Genomic DNA, 22,722 nt, shown 5'->3' with positions numbered 1-22,722 from the left:
TAAAGCTAAACTGTTCACTGTTGCTTGGTTTAGAGATAAAGCTAAACTGTTCACTGTTGCTTGGTTTAGAGATAAAGCTAAACTGTTCACTGTTGCTTGGTTTAGAGATAAAGCTAAACTGTTCACTGTTGCTTGGTTTAGAGATAAAGCTAAACTGTTCACTGTTGCTTGGTTTAGAGATAAAGCTAAACTGTTCACTGTTGCTTGGTTTAGAGATAAAGCTAAACTGTTCACTGTTGCTTGGTTTAGAGATAAAGCTAAACTGTTCACTGTTGCTTGGTTTAGACCTAAAGCTAAAGTGTTGACTGTGATGCCAGCTGGTGACTCACACTGGGCGACTGGGAAACCTATGCGAGGGAGGATATATCAAATGCATTTTATTTTCTTAGTCGTTGGTGGTGGTGAGAGAGGGAGAGAGGGCAGGGAGAGTGGCGTCGTTGGTGGTGGTGAGAGGGGGAGAGAGAGCAGGGAGAGTGGCGTCGTTGGTGGTGGTGAGAGGGGGAGAGAGGGTTGGGAGAGTGGCGTCGTTGGTGGTGGTGAGAGGGGGAGAGAGAGCAGGGAGAGTGGCGTCGTTGGTGGTGGTGAGAGAGGGAGAGAGGGCAGGGAGAGTGGCGTCGTTGGTGGTGGTGAGAGGGGGAGAGAGGGTTGGGAGAGTGGCGTCGTTGGTGGTGGTGAGAGGGGGAGAGAGAGCAGGGAGAGTGGCGTCGTTGGTGGTGGTGAGAGAGGGAGAGAGGGCAGGGAGAGTGGCGTCGTTGGTGGTGGTGAGAGGGGGAGAGAGGGTTGGGAGAGTGGCGTCGTTGGTGGTGGTGAGAGGGGGAGAGAGAGCAGGGAGAGTGGCGTCGTTGGTGGTGGTGAGAGAGGGAGAGAGGGCAGGGAGAGTGGCGTCGTTGGTGGTGGTGAGAGAGGGAGAGAGGGCTGGGAGAGTGGCGTCGTTGGTGGTGGTGAGAGGGAGAGAGAGAGCTGGGAGAGTGGCGTCGTTGGTGGTGGTGAGAGGGAGAGAGAGAGCTGGGAGAGTGGCGTCGTTGGTGGTGGTGAGAGAGGGAGAGAGGGCTGGGAGAGTGGCGTCGTTGGTGGTGGTGAGAGAGGGAGAGAGGGCTGGGAGAGTGGCGTCGTTGGTGGTGGTGAGAGAGGGAGAGAGGGCTGGGAGAGTGGCGTCGTTGGTGGTGGTGAGAGAGGGAGAGAGGGCTGGGAGAGTGGCGTCGTTGGTGGTGGTGAGAGGGGGAGAGAGGGCTGGGAGAGTGGCGTCGTTGGTGGTGGTGAGAGAGGGAGAGAGGGCTGGGAGAGTGGCGTCGTTGGTGGTGGTGAGAGAGGGAGAGAGGGCTGGGAGAGTGGCGTCGTTGGTGGTGGTGAGAGAGGGAGAGAGGGCTGGGAGAGTGGCGTCGTTGGTGGTGGTGAGAGGGGGAGAGAGGGCTGGGAGAGTGGCGTCGTTGGTGGTGGTGAGAGGGGGAGAGAGGGCAGGGAGAGTGGCGTCGTTGGTGGTGGTGAGAGAGGGAGAGAGGGTTGGGAGAGTGGCGTCGTTGGTGGTGGTGAGAGGGGGAGAGAGGGCAGGGAGAGTGGCGTCGTTGGTGGTGGTGAGAGAGGGAGAGAGGGTTGGGAGAGTGGCGTCGTTGGTGGTGGTGAGAGGGGGAGAGAGGGCAGGGAGAGTGGCGTCGTTGGTGGTGGTGAGAGAGGGAGAGAGGGCAGGGAGAGTGGCGTCGTTGGTGGTGGTGAGAGGGGGAGAGAGGGCAGGGAGAGTGGCGTCGTTGGTGGTGGTGAGAGAGGGAGAGAGGGTTGGGAGAGTGGCGTCGTTGGTGGTGGTGAGAGAGGGAGAGAGGGCAGGGAGAGTGGCGTCGTTGGTGGTGGTGAGAGAGGGAGAGAGGGCTGGGAGAGTGGCGTCGTTGGTGGTGGTGAGAGGGGGAGAGAGGGTTGGGAGAGTGGCGTCGTTGGTGGTGGTGAGAGAGGGAGAGAGGGCTGGGAGAGTGGCGTCGTTGGTGGTGGTGAGAGAGGGAGAGAGGGCTGGGAGAGTGGCGTCGTTGGTGGTGGTGAGAGGGGGAGAGAGGGCAGGGAGAGTGGCGTCGTTGGTGGTGGTGAGAGGGGGAGAGAGGGCAGGGAGAGTGGCGTCGTTGGTGGTGGTGAGAGGGGGAGAGAGGGCAGGGAGAGTGGCGTCGTTGGTGGTGGTGAGAGGGGGAGAGAGGGCAGGGAGAGTGGCGTCGTTGGTGGTGGTGAGAGGGGGAGAGAGGGCAGGGAGAGTGGCGTCGTTGGTGGTGGTGAGAGGGGGAGAGGGCTGGTAGAGTGGCGTCGGCTGAAGCAATATATATATATAGAAGGTGTTTAATCTGGAGTGAGGATCTGGGAAGGTTCTGTGCACGAGCCACACACAAAATAAGACAATACTATTGCTTGGATCTCCAGTTGGAACAACAATATATTGCTGACGGGAAGAACAGTATATAACATAGAGGATTCACAATGTCTCTCACAGGATTTTGTTATTATTATTATTATTATTTCCTACCACAGACCTGGCCACACATTTACAACGCAAACCAGCATATATACATTTTCGTTTGTATTTACCTAGTTGTATTCACCATGTTGTGCTTCCGCGCGCACGCGCGCACACACACACACACACACACACACACACACACACACACACACACACACACACACACACACACACACACACATACACACACACACATACACACACACACACACACACACACACACACACACACACACACACACACACACACACACACACACACACACACACACACACACACACACAGTCCTGTGTGTGTGTGGGGCCCCGTAGCCTAGTGGATAGCGCGCAGGACTCGTAATTCTGTGGCGCGGGTTCGATTCCCGCACGAGGCAGAAACAAATGGGCAAAGTTTCTTTCACCCTAAGTGCCCCTGTTATCTAGCAGTAAATAGGTACCTGGGAGTTAGTCAGCTGTCACGGGCTGCTTCCTGGTGTGTGTGTGTGTGTGTGTGTGGTGTGGAAAAAAAAAGTAGTTAGTAAACGGTTGATTGACAGTTGAGAGGCGGGCCGAAAGAGCAAAGCTCAACCCCCGCAAAACACAACTAGTACACACACACACACACACACACACACACACACACACACACAGTTGGTATACAGAATTATATGAACATGTTTGCTGATGATGCTAAGATAATAGGAAGGATAAGAAACTTAGATGATTGTCATGCCCTTCAAGAAGACCTGGACAAAATAAGTATATGGAGCACCACCTGGCAAATGGAATTTAATGTTAATAAATGCCATGTTATGGAATGTGGAATAGGAGAACATAGACCCCACACAACCTATATATTATGTGAAAAATCTTTAAAGAATTCTGATAAAGAAAGAGATCTAGGGGTGGTTCTAGATAGAAAACTATCACCTGAGGACCACATAAAGAATATTGTGCGAGGAGCCTATGCCACGCTTTCTAACTTCAGAATTGCATTTAAATACATGGATGGCGATATACTAAAGAAATTGTTCACGACTTTTGTTAGGCCAAAGCTAGAATATGCAGCGGTTGTGTGGTGCCCATATCTTAAGAAGCACATCAACAAACTGGAAAAGGTGCAAAGACATGCTACTAAGTAGCTCCCAGAACTGAAGGGCAAGAGCTACGAGGAGAGGTTAGAGGCATTAAATATGCCAAAACTAGAAGACAGAAGAAAAAGAGGTGATATGATCACTACATACAAAATAGTAACAGGAATTGATAAAATCGATAGGGAAGATTTCCTGAGACCTGGAACTTTAAGAACAAGAGGTCATAGATATAAACTAGCTAAACACAGATGCCGAAGAAATATAAGAAAATTCACTTTCGCAAACAGAGTGGTAGACGGTTGGAACAAGTTAGGGGAGAAGGTGGTGGAGGCCAAGACCGTCAGTAGTTTCAAAGCGTTATATGACAAAGAGTGCTGGGAAGACGGGACACCACGAGCGTAGCTCTCATCCTGTAACTACACTTAGGTAATTACACTTAGGTAATTACACACACACATTTTCACCCAGAATGTAGAAGACATCGAACATTTAGAATATGAAATACCATTAGGAGCCAGTGACCATTGTGTCCTAGTCTTTGACTACATGATGGAGCTTAAAATTGTGACCAAAGGACAAGAGGTCCGAATAAGGAGACTTGAATACAGAAGAGGGGACTACAGAAGGATAAGGGACTACCTGGGAGGAGTGCAGTGGGAGGAAGAAATTAGAGGAAAAACAGTGCAAGGTATGATGAACCAAGCCATATAGAAATGCAAGGAGGCTGAAGAGAGATGTATTCCAACGGTAAAGGAAAAAAGCAGGAGGGAATATAATAACCCATGGTTTAATAGACAGTGTCAGGAAGCAAAAGTGAGAAGCAGGAGGGAGTGGAGGAAGTACAGAAGACAAAGGACAGAGGACAACAGGATTAGATCTAACAGAGTTAGGAACGATTACATTAACATAAGACGAGTGTCGGAAAGACATTATGAGAATGATATTGCAATCAAAGCGAAAAAGCTACCTAAATTAATACATAGCCATATAAGAAGAAAAATGTCGGTGAACGACCAAGTGACAAGACTAAGGAAAACAGAGGGGGCATATACAGAAAGTGACAAGCAAATCTGCGAGGCACTGAATGCCAGTTTCCATGGATTGTTCACAACCGAGCCTGAGCAGCTCCCATTGTTAGAAGAGATTACCCTAGATGTAAGACTATCAGATATAGAGGTGACAGCAGAGGAGTTAATGAAACAGTTGACAACACTGGATGCAACTAAAGCGGTTGGACCAGACAAAGTATCACCGTGGATATTAAAAGAGGCAGCGCAGGCTCTCAGCGTGCCTCTGGCAATGACCTTTAATGAGTCACTTATGTCGGGAGAATTGCCCAGTTCCTGGAAGAAGGCAAATGTCGTACCGATTTTCAAGAAAGGTGATAGGAAGGAGGCAGTTAACTACAGACCCGTATCACTGACAAGCATCCCCTGCAAAATACTTGAAAGAATAATTAGGCTAAGACTTGTTGAGCACCTGGAGAGCATTGGGTTTGTAAACAAGCACCAACATGGGTTCTGGACAGGGAAATCATGCCTAACAAACCTTTTAGAATTTTATGATAGAGTAACAAGGATAAGGCAGGACAGAGAAGGCTGGGCAGACTGCATTTTTCTGGACTGCCAAAGTACAGTACCGCACATGAGACTGCTATACAAACTTGAGAGGCAGGCAGGAGTAAGCGGAAAGGCCCTAGCATGGGTAAGGAACTACCTAACAGGAAGAAGCCAAAGGGTAATGGTAAGGGGCGAGAAGTCGGACTGGCGAACAGTAACGAGCGGAGTACCTCAAGGATCGGTGCTGGGACCAATCCACTTTCTAATTTACGTAAATGATATGTTTACAGGAGTGGAATCCTACATGTCAATGTTTGCGGATGACGCAAAATTAATGAGAAGAGTTGTGACAGATGAAGATTGTAGGATCCTCCAAGAGGACTTAAACAGGTTGCAGAGATGGCCAGAGAAATGGCTACTGGAGTTTAACACGAGTAAATGTAAAGTTATGGAAATGGGATTAGGTGATAGGCGACCAAAGGGACAGTACACAATGAAGGGGAACTGCCTACCTGTAATGATTCGAGAAAGAGACCGGGGAGTGGACGTAACACCTAATCGTACTCCTGAGGCACATATAAATAGGATAACGACAGCGGCGTACTCTACACTGGCAAAATTAGAACTTCATTCAGAAACCTAAGTGAGGAGGCTTTTAGGGCGTTTTACACTGCCTACGTGAGACCCGTCTTAGAGTATGCCGAGCCATCATGGAGCCCCCACCTGAAGAAACACATAAGGAAACTGGAGAAGGTTCAGAGGTTTCGACGAAGCTTGTCCCAGAGTTACGAGGGATGGAATATGAAGAGCGTCTGAAGGAACTGAACCTTACGACACTAGAGAAAAGAAGGGAGAGAGGAGATATGATAGGGACATATAAAATACTCAGGGGAATTGACAAAGTGGAAATAGACGAAATGTTCACACGTAATAATAACAGAACGAGGGGACATGGGTGGAAACTGGAAACTTAGATGAGTCACAGAGATGTTAGGAAGTTTTCTTTTAGCGTGAGAGTAGTGGAAAAATGGAATGCACTTCAGGAACAGGTTGTGGAAGCAAACTCTATTCATAATTTTAAAATTAGGTATGATAGGGAAATGGGACAGGAGTCATTGCTGTAAACAACCGATGGCTGGAAAGGCGAAATCCAAGAGTCAATGTTCGATCCTGCAAGCACAAATAGGTGAGTACAAATAGGTGAGTACACACACACACACACACAAAAGAGACACATAAAGAGAAAAAAAAGAACACACATAAAAGGGAGTGAGTGAGGCAGATCCTGACATAGTGGCAATAGTGGAAACTAAAATAAATGTAATGATCTCGGATGCAATCTTTCCAGTGGGCTACCAGGTGATAAGAGAGAGGACACAGAGACAGGAATGGGGAGTGGCACTCCAAATAAAGCGGAAATGGAAGATTGAAGACCTGGGAAATCGGATTACCAATGAGAGCGTAAGCATCATACATGGAACTCTGACAGCAGATGGGAGGAAGATTGTTATCATGGTAATCTACAATCTCCCTCCAAACAGTAGAAGACCCAGGCAGGAGTATGATGACAAAAATAAAGCATGCATAGATGAACTGCAGAAGGCAGCGACATTAGCTCACAGAATGAGAGCGAAGCTGCTGGTCATGGGGGACCTAAATCATGGAGAGAAATTGGGAATCAAGGAATCCCCATGGAGGGGACGAAACGTGGATAGCAAAGTTAATAGATGTTATAGACAGGAATTTCCTAACACAACACGTGAAGGAAGACACAAGGGAAAGAGGAGGAGATGCACCAAGCCTATTAGACCTGATTTTCATCCAGAACGTAGAAGATATCGATAATTTGGAGCATGAAATACCTCTAGGGGCTAGCGACCATTGTGTCCTAGTCTTTGAATTCAAATTCAAACAAATTGTAATTCAAATTTGTGACCATGGGACAAGAGGTCTGGGAAAGGAGAGTTGACTATAGGAAAGGGGACTACAGGAGGATAAGGGACTATCTGGGTGAAGTGCAGTGGGAGGAAGAAATTAGAGGAAAAACCGTGCAAGATATGATGGACCTAGTCATACAGAAATGCCAGAAGGCCGAAGAGAGATTTATACCAACAGTACAGGGAAAAATTAAGAAGGAATATAATAACCCATGGTTTAATAGACAGTGTCAGGAAGCAAAAATGGCCAGCAGGCGGGAGTGGAGGAAGTACAGAAGACAAAGGACAGAGAACAACAGGATCAGATGCAACAGATATAACGAGAGATATTTTATCAAATCACCTAATTCTTTGGGGCAACACGTGAGAAACACAAATGCAAACAAGCCCAAGATTACCATCAGAGCGCCGTCGGGATGGTGGGGTAAATAGCTTCGGTTACCATTATCTTTTGAACGGTCGTGATGGTCGAGTGGTGAAGGTGTCCTGTACGCCAGATGCATAGTGCTCCTGATTGTGTGGCCTTACAGTACCCACAACTATGTGCCGTAGTCATCATGGGACAGAGGACAACAGGATCAGATGCATAGTGCTCCTATGGTGGAGTGCAGCTATGGTGGAGTGCAGCTATGGTGGAGTGCTCCTATGGTGGAGACGTCGACCCGATGTTGTCGATATATATTGTAGATAAAGGTTTCTATTGTTGTTTATATCAAGTGAAATGTAAAACAATTTTAGATAAAATAGCGCTGAAATATAATGTCAGTCAAATACATGCGTACACGTGGTTAATATTTGTGTTATTACAAATATTAACGTTAAGATTAATTAACACCAAAATATTCATTTGGAATAAGATAAGGTGATACGAACGCTCACTTTCTCAAGTCTGCCAGAGGCAAAACTGTATATATATTCTTTGCTTTCATTATGTATAGATTTGTGGTTGTCGATGTCAGCGGAGGCGTCGGTGCTGCTCTGTGCTCGCCTCACGTGCCTATTACGCTTAATATTATGTTTATTATTCTTAATTTAGTAGATATATTAGGCTTATCATTGTAACAGACGGAGTTCTTAAGACCTTAGGCTTAGCACGACGATAGATCGGCTGCGTTCCCAGTTTGGATGGTGCAGTAGGCTATACTAATGGTAACGTATGTACAGGGAGGGAGGCAGTGTCTGTAGGGAGGGAGGCAGTGTCTGTAGGGAGGGAGGCAGTGTCTGTAGGGAGGGAGGTAGTGTCTGTAGGGAGGGAGGCAGTGTCTGTAGGGAGGGAGGCAGTGTCTGTAGGGAGGGAGGCAGTGTCTGTAGGGAGGGAGGCAGTGTCTGTAGGGAGGGAGGCAGTGTCTGTAGGGAGGGAGGCAGTGTCTGTAGGGAGGGAGGCAGTGTCTGTAGGGAGGGAGGTAGTGTCTATAGGGAGGGAGGCAGTGTCTGTAGGGAGGGAGGTAGTGTCTGTAGGGAGGGAGGTAGTGTCTGTAGGGAGGGAGGCAGTGTCTATAGGGAGGGAGGCAGTGTCTGTAGGGAGAGGAAGAGCGAGACAGTGTGTACAGGGAGAGGGAGAGCGAGACAGTGTGTACAGGGAGAGGGAGAGCGAGACAGTGTCTACAGGGAGAGGAAGAGCGAGACAGTGTGTACAGGGAGAGGGAGAGCGAGACAGTGTCTACAGGGAGAGGAAGAGCGAGACAGTGTGTACAGGGAGAGGGAGAGCGAGACAGTGTGTACAGGGAGAGGGAGAGCAAGACAGTGTCTACAGTGAGAGGAAGAGCGAGACAGTGTGTACAGGGAGAGGGAGAGCGAGACAGTGTGTACAGGGAGAGGAAGAGCGAGACAGTGTGTACAGGGAGAGGGAGAGCGAGACAGTGTGTACAGGGAGAGGAAGAGCGAGACAGTGTCTACAGGGAGAGGGAGAGCGAGAGTGTGTACAGGGAGAGGGAGAGCGAGACAGTGTGTACAGGGAGAGGGAGAGCGAGACAGTGTCTACAGGGAGAGGAAGAGCGAGACAGTGTGTACAGGGAGAGGGAGAGCGAGACAGTGTCTACAGGGAGAGGAAGAGCGAGACAGTGTGTACAGGGAGAGGGAGAGCGAGACAGTGTGTACAGGGAGAGGGAGAGCGAGACAGTGTCTACAGGGAGAGGAAGAGCGAGACAGTGTGTACAGGGAGAGGGAGAGCGAGACAGTGTGTACAGGGAGAGGAAGAGCGAGACAGTGTGTACAGGGAGAGGGAGAGCGAGACAGTGTGTACAGGGAGAGGAAGAGCGAGACAGTGTCTACAGGGAGAGGGAGAGCGAGACAGTGTGTACAGGGAGAGGGAGAGCGAGACAGTGTCTACAGGGAGAGGGAGAGCGAGACAGTGTGTACAGGGAGAGGGAGAGCGAGACAGTGTCTACAGGGAGAGGAAGAGCGAGACAGTGTCTACAGGGAGAGGGAGAGCGAGACAGTGTCTACAGGGAGAGGGAGAGCGAGACAGTGTCTACAGGGAGAGGAAGAGCGAGACAGTGTGTACAGGGAGAGGGAGAGCGAGACAGTGTGTACAGGGAGAGGGAGAGCGAGACAGTGTCTACAGGGAGAGGAAGAGCGAGACAGTGTGTACAGGGAGAGGGAGAGCGAGACAGTGTCTACAGGGAGAGGGAGAGCGAGACAGTGTCTACAGGGAGAGGAAGAGCGAGACAGTGTCTACAGGGAGAGGAAGAGCGAGACAGTGTCTACAGGGAGAGGGAGAGCGAGACAGTGTCTACAGGGAGAGGGAGAGCGAGACAGTGTCTACAGGGAGAGGAAGAGCGAGACAGTGTGTACAGGGAGAGGGAGAGCGAGACAGTGTCTACAGGGAGAGGAAGAGCGAGACAGTGTGTACAGGGAGAGGGAGAGCGAGACAGTGTCTACAGGGAGAGGGAGAGCGAGACAGTGTGTACAGGGAGAGGGAGAGCGAGACAGTGTGTACAGGGAGAGGAAGAGCGAGACAGTGTGTACAGGGAGAGGGAGAGCGAGACAGTGTGTACAGGGAGAGGAAGAGCGAGACAGTGTGTACAGGGAGAGGGAGAGCGAGACAGTGTGTACAGGGAGAGGAAGAGCGAGACAGTGTGTACAGGGAGAGGGAGAGCGAGACAGTGTGTACAGGGAGAGGAAGAGCGAGACAGTGTGTACAGGGAGAGGGAGAGCGAGACAGTGTGTACAGGGAGAGGAAGAGCGAGACAGTGTGTACAGGGAGAGGGAGAGCGAGACAGTCTTCCCCTGTAGAGGGCCAGGCAAGATATGCCAGACCTGTGCCCGGCGCTGCTCTATTAGTCGTCTGGGCGCTGCGCCGCCGCAGGCACAACACCTCCCGCTCCCCCTGTGTACGTTGTGTCCGCCAGACCACTGTGAAGAAACTTGGGCCACCCACTTCTTATGACGACCGCGTCCTCTCGTGCGGCCAGTGTTTACGTTGTGTGTGTGTTGATTAATGGCTTAAAATACCCCTTCAGGGGAAACTTGCTGAACGAGGGATCATCCGGTGGTTCCCTGGTGACCCAGACACGACCACACGCTCGCTCTCTAATTCAGGATTTATAGGAAACACTTCGGCGCTCGGCCTCCAAGGAGGAGAGTACATCAACAATGACGGCCATCTTCCTCAGTCCTCTATGAAACAAGGTAAAGTAGGTCGTCTTTCCCAGTACATAAGCAATTATTCCTGGTATGTGTTGTGTTCACCGAGGGTATATCGCCTGGGGAAAAAAAAAGATCAGCGTGTTTACAAGGCAAGTGGAGCAGCGTAGATTGTCCTGGGAATTCAGGTGGACGGCGATCTATGGGGCGTTATAATGTGTATTTTCCAATTGATTGTAATAATTTGTATTGAGAGTTTGGATTCCATTGTATTCACTTTTAACATGGATTAATTTATTGAACAAAAAAAAAATAAACAATTTGATAAATGAAAACTGATGTTAAGATTTGTAGTAGCCAACATCTGATGCAAGCGTGTTACTGTAGGCCTCGGCGATTAAATTTGTATCTGGATGATCTGAGAAGTTACTTAAAAGTAGTTAGTGAACGTATTCCTGCTGTGCTTAAAATAACCTATCAGTATTGTAAGAATTAACTTCCTATAATACGCAGTTACCTGTGTATATATACTCTTTAAAAAATTGGTAGTAATACAAAATATGTATATTAGGCTTTTATTATCGTGAACGTATTTAAAAAAAATATGTTAACGAAAGTTCCAATATCATCATAAAGTCAAGTTTGAAAACATTTTACGATTTAAATTCGTCCGGACATAAATATATATATATATATATATATATATATATATATATATATATATATATATATATATATATATATATATATATATATATATATATATATCATGCAGCTAGAGCCTATATTGCCAACATTACGGATGAAAAAGCCCTGATAAAGCTGGACTTCAAAAATGCTTTCAATCTGGTTAGAAGGGATGCAGTACTCAGTGCAGTTCATCGCCTTTTTCCTTCCCTCTACCCGTTTGTAAATTCATGCTACAGCAAGAATCTAACTCTGCTTTTTGGGGAACATGAAATTGAATCACAAGAAGGTGTCCAACAGGGTGACCCCCTTGCTCCTTTTCTTTTCTGTCTAGTTATCAAGGAAGTCACCGATAACCTGTCCAGTGAGCTCAACATTTGGTTTTTGGATGATGGTACTCTAGCTGGCTCCCCAGCCTTACTCTTGGACGACATAAGAATAATTCAGGAGCAAGGAGCAAGTCTAGGCCTCACCCTGAACCCTTCCAAGTGCGAAATAACCTCCACCAACCAGCCATAATAGAGCAAATAAAGGTTGTTTTGCCTGACATTCATACAACCAACCCTGAGGACAGCACACTCCTAGGTGCTCCTCTTGGAAGGAATGCCATCGACGGGGTCCTTGGTAAGAAGATCACTGACCTGAAGAGGATGAACGAGAGGATTGAAGACATCGATGCTCATGATGCACTTTACCTCATCACCAGATGCTTGTCCCTCCCCAGGCTGACCTACTTTCTAAGATGTTCGCCATCTTTCAACAATATTAAATTAGAAGAGTACGACAGCTTGCTGAAATCAACACTAGAAAAAGCCCTCAACCTTTCCCTCAGCGACATACAGTGGAAACAGGCCTCCCTTCCTGTTAGACTCGGGGGCCTTGGCGTGCGCACAGCAACACAAATTGCTGTACCAGCGTTCCTGTCCTCTTCAGTGGGGTCTGACAACTTGGTGAAGGAAATCCTACCTGAGCACCTAGTTCAACAGGCAGGGGTACATGATCCCAGCTTTACAGACTGCACAACCAAATGGGTCTCTCTCGCAGGACCAGCACCCCAACCACCGTCTTCTGAAGCCCATAAGCAATCCAGCTGGGATCGCCCCATTGCCGACCAAGAAGCTGCGACTTTGCTAGAAGCTGCGACAACACCACATGACACTGCCCGACTTAGAGCTGTAGCAGCTCCCCATGCAGGTGATTTCCTATTAGCAACCCCAATGTCAGCAACCGGCACCCGTCTCTCACCGCAGGCCCTCCGAATTGCCGTGGCTCTCCGCCTCGCTGCCCCAATCCACACCGAATACAGGTATATTTGCGGCGAGGCAGAGGCCGACAGATACGGACGGCATGGCCTTCTCTGCCAAAGGACAGGAGGATGGCATGCAAGACACGGCGAGGTCAATGACATTATTAAAAGAAGCCTTACCACAGCCGGTTGTCCAGCAGAGAGAGAGCCCCGTTACCTAATGTCCCGCAACTCTGATGAGCCTGTCGGTCGCCCAGACGGAATCACGGTGAACCCCTGGAAGAATGGTAGACAGTTGGTGTGGGACTACACTTGCGTTTCAACTTTAGCCAATACCTATGTTGACTTCAGTGCTACACAAGCAGGAGGAGCTGCCAATCACCGGGAAGCAGCCAAGTCACGTAAATACAGAGACCTTGAGCACCACTACAATTTTGTCCCCATTGCCTCAGAGACACTTGGTGCCTGGGGTAAAAGTGCTGCTAGCTTTTTGAAGGAGTTGGGGTCTAAGCTAATCGAAACAACTAGAGACCCTAGAGCTGCTAGTTTTCTTTTTCAGCGCCTTAGTGTGGCAATCCAGAGAGGAAATGCTCACTGCATCCATGGTTCCTGCCCGCCATCTGAGGAGCTGGAGGAGCTGTACAACTTGTGACAAGCAGCCTTGTACCCTGCATGTAATCAATATTGTAACTTTTTTTGTGTAATGACATTTTCAAATAAAGTTAGATAAATATACACACATACCAAAAGAATAGGGGTGGTAGGAGAAGAAAATATCAAAGTGTTCAGTGAGGATCCACAAGGTCTTCTCTGAGTACTCTTTATTTTCTTCTCCGAGGCTATGGGTCCCTACACTTGCACCAGAGGTGGTACCCCTTCTAGGTTTAAAAAAAAAATATATATATATATATATATATATATATATATATATATATATATATATATATATATATATATATATATATATATATGTCGTACCTAGTAGCCAGAACGCACTTGTCAGCTTACTATGCAAAGCCAAATTTGCCTAATAGGCCAAGTTTTCATGAATTAATTGTTTTTCGACTACCTAACCTACCTAACCTAACCTAACTTTTTCGGCTACCTAACCTAACCTAACCTATAAAGATAGGTTAGGTTAGGTTAGGTAGGGTTGGTTAGGTTGGGTCATATATCTACGTTAATTTTAACTCCAATAAAAAATAATTGACCTCATACATAATGAAATGGGTAGCTTTATCATTTCATAAGAAAAAAATTAGAGAAAATATATTAATTCAGGAAAACTTGGCTTATTAGGCAAATCAGGCCTTGCATAGTAGGCTGAGAAGTGCGTTCTGGCTACTAGGTACGACATATATATATATATATATATATATATATATATATATATATATATATATATATATATATATATATATATATATATATATATATATATATATATATGTCGTACCTAGTAGCCAGAACACACTTCTCAGCCTACTATGCAAGGCCCAATTTGCCTAATAAGCCAAGTTTTCATGAATTAATTGTTTTTCGACTACCTAACCTAACTTTTTCGGCCACCTAACCTAACCTAACCTATTAAGATAGGTTAGGTTAGGTAGGGTTGGTTAGGTTCGGTCATATATCTACGTTAATTTTAACTCCAATAAAAAAAAATTGACCTCATACATAATGAAATGGGTAGCTTTATCATTTCATAAGAAAAAAATTAGAGAAAATATATTAATTCAGGAAAACTTGGCTTATTAGGCAAATCGAACCTTGCAGAGTAGGCTGAGAAGTGCGTTCTGGCTACTAGGTACGACATATATATATATATATATATATATATATATATATATATATATATATATATATATATATATATATATATATATATATATATATATATATATATATATATATATATATATATATATATATATATTATATATGACCGAAAAAGTAGGATTAATAATTCTTACAGGAATTTTCTCGATCTTTCTTACGTTTCTTTTCACTGTTGATGGTAATTCAAAAATCAATTCTCCAAAATTCATTTTTATTTCTAGTCTGACGCGACACTTGAGCGCGTTTCGTAAAACTTATTAAATTTTCAAAGACTTTAGTTTACACACACACACACACACACACAAATTTAACTGAATAGAGCTTAAACATCTTCGAGTTTTTATACCTACATTTGGGTGAGGTGACATGTTACAACAGTTTTGGATGAGGTGAAAATAAACTTTTAACACAAGACAGGACACGAAACAATGGGTATTAAAGGTAGGTAACTGCAGAAGGCCTATTTTTATTGGCCCATATTTCTTGATGCTTCTATATTGGAGCGGAGTCTTGAAGTGGGTAGAGTATAGTTGTGCATTAATTGGCTGTTGATTGCTGGTGTTGACTTCTTGATGTGTAGTGCCTCGCAGATGTCAAGCCGCCTGCTATCGCTGTATCTATCGATGATTTTTGTGTTGTTGCTAAGATTTCTCTGGTGATGGTTTGGTTGTGGGAAGAGACTATATGTTTCTTAATGGAGCCCTGTTGCTTATGCATCGTTAAACGCCTGGAAAGTGATGTTGTTGTCTTGCCTATATACTGAGTTTTTTGAGGCTTACAGTCCCCAAGAGGGCATTTGAAGGCATAGACGACGTTGGTCTCTTTTAAAGCGTTCTGCTTTGTGTCTGGAGAGTTTCTCATGAGTAGGCTGGCCGTTTTTTTTGTTTTATAGTAAATTGTCAGTTGTATCTTCTGATTTTTGTCTGTAGGGATAACGTTTCTACTAACAATATCTTTCAGGACCCTTTCCTCCGTTTTATGGGCTGTGGAAAAGAAGTTCCTGTAAAATAGTCTAATAGGGGGTATAGGTGTTGTGTTGTGTTGGTTGTCTCTTCAGAGCTTGCATGGCGTTTCACTTTCCTTCTTATGATGTCTTCCACGAAACCATTGGAGAAGCCGTTGTTGACTAGGACCTGCCTTACCCTACAGAGTTCTTCGTCGACTTGCTTCCATTCTGAGCTGTGGCTGAGAGCACGGTCGACATAAGCGTTAACACACACACACACACACACACACACACACACACACACACACACACACACACACACACACACACACACACAAACACACATATATATATATATATATATATATATATATATATATATATATATATATATATATATATATATCGTTAGGTTAGGCTTGATTAGCCTATAATAGGCTAGGCTAGACTAGATTGGTTAGGCTGGGCTTTTATGGCTGGGGTTACGTTAAGTAAAGTTGGGCTATATTAGGTTAGATAAGGCTCGGCAGACTTCAATTCAATAACAAATCTGTCCCAGGCAAGAAAGCTCGCCCACGTGTTGCTGGAGCAGATAGTTCTAAAATTAAAGTTTTGTTGTTGCTCTTCCTGTGTGTAAACAGTGTAGTTATATTGACAATTTGCGAAATTGGGAAAGAATGAAAGTTGTATTATCCTTACCGATATTAATATTTTGACAGATTTAAGAGGTGTACTTTGTACTTACTGTGTTATTCTTTTTTTCTGAGAATTTTACACTAGTTTTGTATTAGTATTTTATTACATATACTTATAGTTGTATAAATACTTGCTACTAATTTTGGAATTCAGATGTTCATGACACTCTCAAAACATTTCAGTCCAACCCGTCCTCCTAACACAACGTCGGATTTTGATGTATATTTTACCTAAGGTCAAAGAAATGTCATACTAGAAAGTGGCAACGGCTCGCGATACTGACATACTGTCCCGTTTTCTGCTTTGGTTCCTCGGGTAGGTACCAACCACTTGGGGTGGACGGTAGAGTGACGGTCTCACTTCATGCAGGTCGGCGTTCAATCCCCGACCGTCCATAAGTGGTTAGGCACCATTCCTTCCCCCCCCCCCCCCGTCCCATCCCAAATCCTTATCCTGACCCCTTCCCAATGCTGTATAGTCGTAATGGCTTAGCGCTTTCCCCCTGATAATTCCATTCCATTCCTCTAGTAGGTTAGGACAGGGGCTCATTAATACGACAGTTTCTTGACGTTGGGACGGTCTGTTCAGTCTCCCGGCGATGACATAGTCCAAAGACTAGGCACTCGTATCTAACAATACTTATGGTTTGTTGTATTATAATTTATCTACACCTCACAGAATTTAGGGGTTAAACTTATTAATAAATTAGCAGGATAAATAATTGGTGTACTTGTATTGACGAAGTCGCGTTTGTGCGCTGCTTGAGTTCTTGTTTAAATTCTCTTGTTCATTCATCATCCACACCGAGTTGTCGAGGTCAGCGGAGGCGTCGGTGCTGCTCGCCTCACGTGTCTATTACGCTTAATATTATGTTTATTATTCTTAATTTAGTAGATATATTAGGCTTATCATTGTAACAGACGGAGTTCTTAAGACCTTAGGCTTCTAGAAAGCAAAAGATGCTGCTTACAACCGGTAGATTGGAACACTTAGAGGGTCGTGCTGGTCTGCCGGAAGCTTGGATCTCAGCAGAGTGTCGCTCAGGGGTGTTCCTTCCATGTCAGAGTCAGAGGTGCCGCCGGGAAAAATGTCCACGCTGGGTGCTCCTGGAAGGTCTGCTGAGGCCAGCTCCACCATACTCTCCGGAAGAGTGCGGATGTATAGTGTTGGCAGAACCATTCTCCTTGTAGTACCTGGTCGGCTTCCTTCCTGGCGGTGTAGTAGAGCTACCTTCCTGGCCGCTTCCGGAGGATCGAGTCTGGGGTCTGTAAAAGTCTTAAGAGTTCCTTCAAGGCTTTTCCTAGGTTATTTTCCTCGCTCGTAACCATTTTAATTATAATGCTCAAGGAGAACGGGAGTGATCGCTGTAGCGAGAATGTGTGGCAGGATGTGTGCGAGGCTTCCTCTCGTGGTCGATGTAGACCCATGGGTCCAGGTAAGAGACTTCACTTCATGAGCCTCTACTGTGAAATCTGGGTTCGGCTGTACCATGCTCGTCCACCAGCAGAAAACCTGGACCATTGGGTCCTTCACTCCGAAGATGTCATCGATGTATCTGTAATACATTAAAGGAGCTGAATGGTAACTCATTCGGAGATCTTAAAACACTGCTTACACAGACCTCTACGACGCACTGAAATGTTCGCATGAATTGTTGTACCTTTCATCTGCTTATAACTTTTACCGTCGAAAAAGGCCTTGTTCCACAAGGTTTCTGCTCGGGGCTCTCCTCACACCTGCCTTTCGAGGTTCACCAGTGATGTCCTTGTGTGGCTTAAAGAAGTCCGTTACTATCTAGACCCGGGTCCCATTGTGGTATGGTCGGGTACAGTGCCCACACGTCCAGGGAGAAGACTTGGGCTCCTTCACGAATTATGTGCCTGTAATTTTAAATTGTCAGAAAGTCTGTCGTATCCCGCAGTCTTTCTAGGAGGAGGATTAAGAGTGTAGACAGTACACAGAGAGTAATCACACTAACGTGACTACATCAATGAGATTTTCTCATTGATGCATCACGTTAGTGTGATTGAAGTGACTCTTGATTGAGTGACTCTGTGTATTGAAAGAGGAGCGTCAGAGGTAGTACACGCCTAGATGACAGAGCCAGAGTGCGTGGGGAATGGTGTGAAACACTGGTTCAGCACCAGTAGAAGCCTGGGGAAACCCTCGTGTGTTCAGTAGAACTCCAGGTTGCCACCATTATATCATGTCGTGGTCTAGTCGTCTGGAGCGTGTGCGTGGAAATACCCACCGCATAGGTTCGAACCCTTATAACGGCGCCGTGTTGACAGTATTGTTGTTAGAACCAATTCAGGTGGTTTGGTTGAGGAAAAGGCAGCCACTGAGTGCCGGACTACCTAGCCAGGATCCTGCCTCTAGTTGTAGACTTGTGTGTACCTTCGCCAGAACATGCAAAGGCTTAAGTAATATTATGTGTTACTCCATTATCTGACTGTGACATAAACTTGTTGAGATTAATTTATCTGGTTGGGTTATGTTGACTACATTATGTTGTTCACTTAATTGTACTCACCTATTAAGTTTGTGGGGGGGGGTTGAGCTTTAGCTCTTTAGTCCCACGTGTTAACCGACTGGTGTACAGGTTCAGTTCTGTGATATTTACCCTAGAAGCTGTATATATAGAGTTGGCCTCCGCCACTTCACTTCTTAGTGCATTTTTGTTTGTTCATTATCCTGACAGTGAAACAGTTACTTGGGGACTTTAGTTTCCACTTGTTCCCTTATTCGTGTACCACCACTTGAAATAAGCTCCCGGCATATTACCCTCACTATTGTCTGTATAATTTGATGTCTCTCCTAAGTCATCTATCGTCCAGTGACGTGAGGTATAATTTGTTTAGTCTCCCCTAACTCATCTATCGTGCAGTGACGTGAGGTATAATTTGTTTAGTCTCCCCTAACTCATCTATCGTGCAGTGACGTGAGGTATAATTTGTGTAGTCTCCCCTAACTCATCTATCGTGCAGTGACGTGAGGTATAATTTGTTTAGTCTCTCCTAACTCATCTATCGTGCAGTGACGTGAGGTATAATTTGTTTAGTCTCTCCTAACTCATCTATCGTGCAGTGACGTGAGGTATAATTTGTTTAGTCTCTCCTAACTCATCTATCGTGCAGTGACGTGAGGTATAATTTGTTTAGTCTCCCCTAACTCATCTATCGTGCAGTGACGTGAGGTATAATTTGTTTAGTCTCCCCTAACTCATCTATCGTGCAGTGACGTGAGGTATAATTTGTTTAGTCTCTCCTAACTCATCTATCGTGCAGTGACGTGAGGTATAATTTGTTTAGTCTCTCCTAACTCATCTATCGTGCAGTGACGTGAGGTATAATTTGTTTAGTCTCCCCTAACTCATCTATCGTGCAGTGACGTGAGGTATAATTTGTTTAGTCTCTCCTAACTCATCTATCGTGCAGTGACGTGAGGTATAATTTGTTTAGTCTCTCCTAACTCATCTATCGTGCAGTGACGTGAGGTATAATTTGTTTAGTCTCCCCTAACTCATCTATCGTGCAGTGACGTGAGGTATAATTTGTTTAGTCTCCCCTAACTCATCTATCGTGCAGTGACGTGAGGTATAATTTGTTTAGGCTCTCCTAACTCATCTATCGTGCAGTGACGTGAGGTATAATTTGTTTAGTCTCTCCTAACTCATCTATCGTGCAGTGACGTGAGGTATAATTTGTTTAGTCTCCCCTAACTCATCTATCGTGCAGTGACGTGAGGTATAATTTGTTTAGTCTCCCCTAACTCATCTATCGTGCAGTGACGTGAGGTATAATTTGTTTAGTCTCCCCTAACTCATCTATCGTGCAGTGACGTGAGGTATAATTTGTTTAGTCTCCCCTAACTCATCTATCGTGCAGTGACGTGAGGTATAATTTGTTTAGTCTCTCCTAACTCATCTATCGTGCAGTGACGTGAGGTATAATTTGTTTAGTCTCTCCTAACTCATCTATCGTGCAGTGACGTGAGGTATAATTTGTTTAGTCTCCCCTAACTCATCTATCGTGCAGTGACGTGAGGTATAATTTGTTTAGTCTCCCCTAACTCATCTATCGTGCAGTGACGTGAGGTATAATTTGTTTAGTCTCCCCTAACTCATCTATCGTGCAGTGACGTGAGGTATAATTTGTTTAGTCTCTCCTAACAACTCACACCTCTCTAAATAAATAAATAAATGTTTATTTAGGTAAGGTACATACATACAAGAAATTTTTACAAAGATTGGTGGACTTATAGATAGAGCTAGTACATACAATGCCTAAAGCCACTATTACGCAAAGCGTTTCAGGCTCTGCTCTGTGAACAAGTCTGGCAGCAGACCTCGACTTGTTTACCTTCTTCTGTGTTTAACGAGACAAGGACCCACCATGATAATTTCTCGTTTAAATTTCTAAATGCATTTTTAATGCTTGGCAGCGTTGCTTATGCAGCTGATGGCGTTAGTTGCATTGCATATGCTGGTTACATGGGACAGGTTAGGTGTAGTATCAACCCCGGGGAGAGGAGCCGGTCGGCCGAGCGGACAGCACACTGGACTTGTGATCATGTGGTCCCGGGTTCAATCCTGGGCGCCGGCGAGAAACAATGGGCATAATTTCTTTCACCCTATGCACCTGTTACCTAGCAGTAAAATAGGTACCTGGGTGTTAGCTGTCACGGGCTGCTTCCTGGGGTGGAGGCCTGGTCGAGGACCGGGCCGCGGGGACACTAAAGCCCCGAAATCATCTCAAGAAAACATCTCATCTCAAGATAACCCCCGGATGTTTATTTCGGTTCTGTTCCAGGAACGTGTCCTCTCCCATTTGTTACTTTCTGTCTGGCCGCCTCTTCCAAGGATCCAGGTTCATTACTTTGCATTTGCTTGAGGTAAACTCTAATAACCACTTGTTGGACCATTATTTTAGTCCAGGTCATGCTGTAGAATCTTGTCTTTACCGCATAGTTCTTGCGTCATCGCTAAACATTGGCAGGGATGAAGCTCTTCCCTTCTTGGGGGTTGTTTGTTGAGGTAATCCTCATTCACCGGAGCACCTTCCTGTCACTGTTGTCCGTGTCTCTGTCCGAGTGCCACCCACAGGCATAGAACTGTTTCAGATTTGTGAGGCAAGATTTGTCATCCCTAAACCCTCGTGTGTGTGTATCCACCTAGTTGTCCCCACCTAGTTGTGCTTGCGGGGTAGATCTCTGTTCTTTCGGCCCGCCTCTCAACTGTCAATCAATTAACTGTTACCAACTACCTACTAACTAACTTTTTTCACACACACACACACACACACACACACACACACACACACACACACACACACACACACACACACACACACACACACACACACACACACACCACACACACACACACCACACACACACACACCACACACACACACACACACACACACACACACACACACACACACACACACACACACACACACACACACACACACACACACACACACACAGCGGGGCCTCGTAGCCTGGTGGATAGCGCGCAGGACTCGTAATTCTGTGGCGCGGGTTCGATTCCCGCACGAGGCAGAAACAAATGGGCAAAGTTTCTTTCACCCTAAGTGCCCCTGTTACCTAGCAGTAAATAGGTACCTGGGAGTTAGTCAGATGTCACGGGCTGCTTCCTGGGGTGTGTGTGTGTGTGTGTGGTGTGGGAAAAAAAAAAAAAAAAAAAAAAAAAAAGTAGTTAGTAAGTTAGTAGTTAGTAAGTAAACAGTTGATTGACAGTTGAGAGGCGGGCCGAAAGAGCAAAGCTCAACCCCCGCAAAAACACAACTAGTAAACACAACTAGTAAACACACACACACACACACACACACACACACACACACACACACACACACACTTCAATGCATTAGGCAGTGATGTGGTGGAGGCTGACTCCATTCACAGCTTTAAGTGTAGATATGATAGAGCCCAGTAGGCTCAGGAACCTGTACACCAGTTGATTGACAGTTGAGTGGGACCAAAGAACCAGAGCTCAACCCCCGCAAGCACAACTAGGTAAGTACAACTAGATAATTAGGTAAGTACACACACACACACACACACACACACACCCAGGAAGCAGCCCGTAACAGCTGTCTAACTCCCAGGTACTTATTTACTGCTAGGTAACAGGCGCATCAGGGTGAAAGAAACTCTGCCCATCTGTTTCCGTCGGCGCCAGAAATCGAACCCGGACCCTAGGATTACGAGTCCAGAGCGCTGTCCATTCACCAACAGGCCCCTTCCTGTGTGTGTGAGTGTGTGTGTGTGTGTGTGTGTGTGTGTGTGTGTGTGTGTGTGTGTGTGTGTGTGTGTGTGTGTGTGTGTGTGTGTGTGTACTCACCTAGTTGTACTCGTATAGTTGTACTCCCTTAGTTGTGCTTGCGGGTTATCTTGAGATGATTTCGGGGCTTTTATTTAATGTCCCCGCGACCCGGTCCTCGACCAGGCCTCCACCCCCAGGAAGCAGCCCGTGACAGCTGACTAACACCCAGGTACCTATTTTACTGCTAGGTAACAGGGAGGTTGAGGGCGGGGGTTGAGCTTTGGCTCTTTGGTCCCACCTTTCAACTGTCAATCTTCTGGTATACAGATTTTTTGGCTCTCTAGCTCCATCATATTTACATTTGAAACTGTGTATGG

General features: G+C 45.9%; 1 protein-coding gene across 9 annotated transcripts in view; it reads left to right on the top strand.

Moving 5' to 3' along the window:
* Positions 1 to 22,722, top strand: part of LOC123767543 (uncharacterized) — a 357,685-nt gene that overhangs the window by 42,240 nt on the left and 292,723 nt on the right. The window contains exon 1 of one of the 9 annotated variants that reach the window (XM_045757242.2): positions 10,385 to 10,687. The exons of the other annotated variants lie outside the window; for them this stretch is intronic. The gene's annotated coding sequence lies outside the window, so the exon portion shown is untranslated. Of the gene's footprint in view, positions 1 to 10,384; positions 10,688 to 22,722 lie in introns of those variants that run through there. 9 annotated transcript variants of the gene reach the window in all.

This window comes from Procambarus clarkii, chromosome 67 (genome assembly GCF_040958095.1).
Source record: "Procambarus clarkii isolate CNS0578487 chromosome 67, FALCON_Pclarkii_2.0, whole genome shotgun sequence".
Classification (NCBI taxonomy): Eukaryota; Metazoa; Arthropoda; class Malacostraca; order Decapoda; family Cambaridae; genus Procambarus; species Procambarus clarkii.
The sequence above is the reverse complement of the archived record's forward strand: the minus strand, read 5'-3'. Positions and strand labels throughout refer to the sequence as shown.